The sequence below is a fragment of the Daktulosphaira vitifoliae genome, unplaced genomic scaffold, assembly GCF_025091365.1.
Source record: "Daktulosphaira vitifoliae isolate Bord-2020 unplaced genomic scaffold, ASM2509136v1 Scaffold_2, whole genome shotgun sequence".
Classification (NCBI taxonomy): domain Eukaryota; kingdom Metazoa; phylum Arthropoda; class Insecta; order Hemiptera; family Phylloxeridae; genus Daktulosphaira; species Daktulosphaira vitifoliae.
This window is the reverse complement of record NW_026099573.1, coordinates 2,552,944-2,556,694: the sequence shown is the minus strand read 5'-3', so window position 1 is coordinate 2,556,694 and position 3,751 is coordinate 2,552,944. Positions and strand designations below refer to the sequence as shown.

Genomic DNA, 3,751 nt, shown 5'->3' with positions numbered 1-3,751 from the left:
AAAATTATTGAGACCCGTCTTTGCACGGAGGAGTATGTTGTTGAACTCTGTTTCTATATCCTAATATATTTTAGAAGTATCCAATATAACTTTATTAAAACTATGGAAAACATACTCTTATTAATCTATTAATTACAATCAAATATGCTGTACTTAAATTTAATAGCTCAATCATATCACAAAATATCTATAGAAAATTTTTTTATAGTTCTAAAATTATTTCAATTAATAATATAGATATGTGTGTTTAGCAACTGTAAAATACGTCACAACAAAAAAAAAATTGTAAGTTTAATCACACGTTTATAAATCATTTTTAATGTCTTAACGATAATAAATTTAAATGATAAATCGATTTTTATTGATACTAGTAATTTCAACTATGAAATATTTAAATTTTGTAATAATATTATATAAACAAATAATTTTTTAACTAAAGGAAACGAAACAGAAAATTTTATAATCACAAATTTTGAGTAAAAAAAAATACTTGTACAAAAGTTAAACAATATTTTAAAAACGTAGGTTTAAATGATAATAATTTTATAGTTAAATATTTATTCATTTATTTCAAATAATTTAGACTAGGCGGCTTTTTAGATTAATTTCACTGTAAGAAATGATCTAAAAATTCCCAAACGTCAGTATAATATTTTTAATATACACGTTAATTTTACCCATTAATTCTACCATTAGAAATAATTTTCTCTTACAATATACTTGATATATATAATGGATTATAAAAATAAATACAATTTTAACTGTTCATTTTTATGAAAAAATCATTATCTCAATAAAATTATAACATTTTATATTATTTTTATTTTATTATTTGTTACATTATAAAATGATCTAACTCTAAAAGTGCTTAATGAAAAAAATTATTTTTAAAAATTGGCTATATGTAATTATACGTAATAGTGAAAACATATATATATTTTTCTTCTTCTTTATAAAATTCTCTACAAATAAGTAATTGAGTGTCAATTTTTTAAGTATCTAATTGATAAAATAATGATATAAAAAATAATTTTCGAAGAGGGGTTTTTTTCATTACCTCAAATCTGCACCTTTAAAGGGGACTACCCTATCTTATAGAATAAAACCATCTATAAACATGTGAAATGATCACAATTGTGAATGGAGTTTCCCTAATAATTACAATCATTTTTGACAAATGTCAAATTTTATGCAACAATGGCGAAGTATATTATTATTCTGTTGTACAAACATTTTAGTTATTTGTATCAACTACACTTAAAAAATAATATACCAGTATTGCGAAAAAAAAAATGTTTTATTTACATATTACAAAATGTAATGTATATGCTTAAAAATTAAAAATAACGCTGTAGGTATCCAGTATTTTGAATATTAAAAAAAACTAACTTTTTTTACAATTTTTTGCATACTTTTATGTATTATTAAAATAACGCTGCAATGTAAATGATATTGATAAATAAATTTATTGTCATTAGAATATAAACTAATAAAATGATTGACTGGTTCATAACAAATTTAAACACAGTATTTTTTATCTATCTAACTAGTTTTTCATGATACAGCTCTATAGTAATCACAATTCAAAAACCTGACATTAAAAGAAGTGATTATGATGGTTTAAAACCATTATACACTTATCTTCTTTTTTCCTCGCATTAATCACTGCTACTTGTAGTCGGCCATCCTTATCCTAAATTTCCACTCAAAACGATCTACCCCCCACATCATCTACACTTACATCAGCTGTTCTCATATCACATTTCAATAACATCCCTCCATCTCTTTTTTGGTCTTCCTTTACCTCTTCTTCCTTCAACATTTATTAATTACTTTTACATTAATAATTTAATGGAACGTTAAAGAAAATCTAAATGAGATATATTCAGGAGTATAATTTTAAACAAAAATTAATTATTTCTAAAATAACATATATTTATATTTATTAAATATGTACTATAGTTCTTTATAACATTGATATTTTTAGTAATTCCTTTAGTACTCGTAATTTTCAAAAATGAGTTTCATTCTATTCATAAAACCTGTAACAAAATCAAGTTTTACTTTTTCAAATTATTTATTAATAAATATTTAAAAAAAATAAAACTAAAATCAATATTTTAGAACACGTAAAGAAACAGCACGTGCCAAATAAAATAAGTTATGCATATAATTACATTCATCGAATAAAGATTTTTAATATAATGACAAAAACACAAAAAAATGAAAAGCAGAGGAAATTATTTTTATTGAATCTAATAATATAGTATAAAATTGCCAACTATCAAATTTAAATAATTTTATTTTGAATTTATTTATCAAGTCCAACAGTTAATTAATTTAAAAAAAATGTTAATCATACCGTAATCTAATAATTACTTTTGAAGTCTATGCAGCCATTTTCGTTAGCTCCTCTACTAAACAAGAAGTCATTTAATTGTTAGTCAGTTATTTTCATATCATTTCATTTCTAATAATTTGCGGACTAATGATATAGAAATAATGTCTGTTCCGTTGAAATAAAAGTCAAGTAAACTTTCCAAAATGTTATCTTTCTCGTCAGTAGAAATGTTTTCTTCTTCAAGAATATTTTCTTAAATTATTTTATTAAACATATCAAATTTAAACTTATTTTTTCTTCTAAATCTATCCCATACAGACTATACTAGCAATAAATATTTTAGATTGTTAATGAAAACTGTGAATTTTTTTTTGTAAAGGAATGATTTTTTAAACTCTAGCCACTCGATTTCTCTTAAAATAATATTTAAGTTAAAAAAATTATTTTTTAGATTTATATATTTTTCGATTTATCATTTATTAGTTAGCTTTTTAATTCATTCCTAAATAAGAAATCTTTAAGCCTTATACGAGTTTCAACTTAATTTTAGCTTCGATGCTGAGGAGTATTTTTAAATAGTGACATAAATATTAAATTACCTTATAATATAAAAAATAATCTAATTAAAATATTTATTTGATGATGAAAATTTTGATCTACTATTTCGGAATTTATTACCATTTGAAAATATTCGTATATATGTGTATTATATGTAGACTGGAGGTGAGGTACTGTTATAATTCAAAAAAATATTAAAAGGCAAAGTTGGTAAAATATAAATGATGAAAATGAGCGATGGGTGGATATTTGGGTTTAGTGAGAACCTGATGTTGTGGTTCTATCGGGGTCGTATGGTTCGAGGGTTTAGAACAATAAAGACAAGTAGATATGAAGAAATAAAAGCATGTCCTCTTTCTTGAGGAATATGAGCTAATAAACTTGTAAACACCTTTAATAGGACACTGAGGTAACGGGGCGGTAATCCGACCCTCGAGACCCTGTAATGTGTATATGTAGCAGGTGTGAACAAACTAGCAAAATAGCTCTTGATATTAAAAGGAGATTATAGATCTATTGCTTTATCGTTCTTTACTCAGATTATTAACTTTAAATAAATGGAATAATATAAATTGACTTACCTTCGTATTTTTTAATGTCCAAGAAGATAAATGAAGTATTTACCAAAAATGCCAATTCTTACTCAATATTATTTATATATGGTAATAATGTCTTTATAGACCAAAATAACTTTTAAAGACAAATAAAGTAAACAAAATAAAATAACTCATACGGCAGCACGGGGCCGTGATCAAAATGTAGGAGCAGGAGCGAACTAGCTTACTGGAGCTTTGGCTCTCTGTAGCCGTAGTTCTGTGTCAGTAGCTCTCACGCTCTCTGTGGCTCTGGCCT

The 3,751-nt window shown here is 24.3% G+C and overlaps 1 long non-coding RNA gene across 2 annotated transcripts in view; it reads right to left on the bottom strand.

Annotated features, from left to right (window-relative positions):
* Nucleotides 1-3,751, bottom strand: part of LOC126898906 (uncharacterized) — a 6,959-nt gene extending 3,208 nt beyond the window's left edge. The window contains exons 1-3 of one of the 2 annotated variants that reach the window (XR_007702426.1): nt 3,481-3,751; nt 2,363-2,593; nt 1,967-2,042 (exon numbers count right to left, since the gene is read on the bottom strand). This is a non-coding gene — a long non-coding RNA (uncharacterized LOC126898906). Of the gene's footprint in view, nt 1-1,966; nt 2,043-2,362; nt 2,594-3,480 lie in introns of those variants that run through there. The other variant, XR_007702425.1, reaches the window with a different exon arrangement.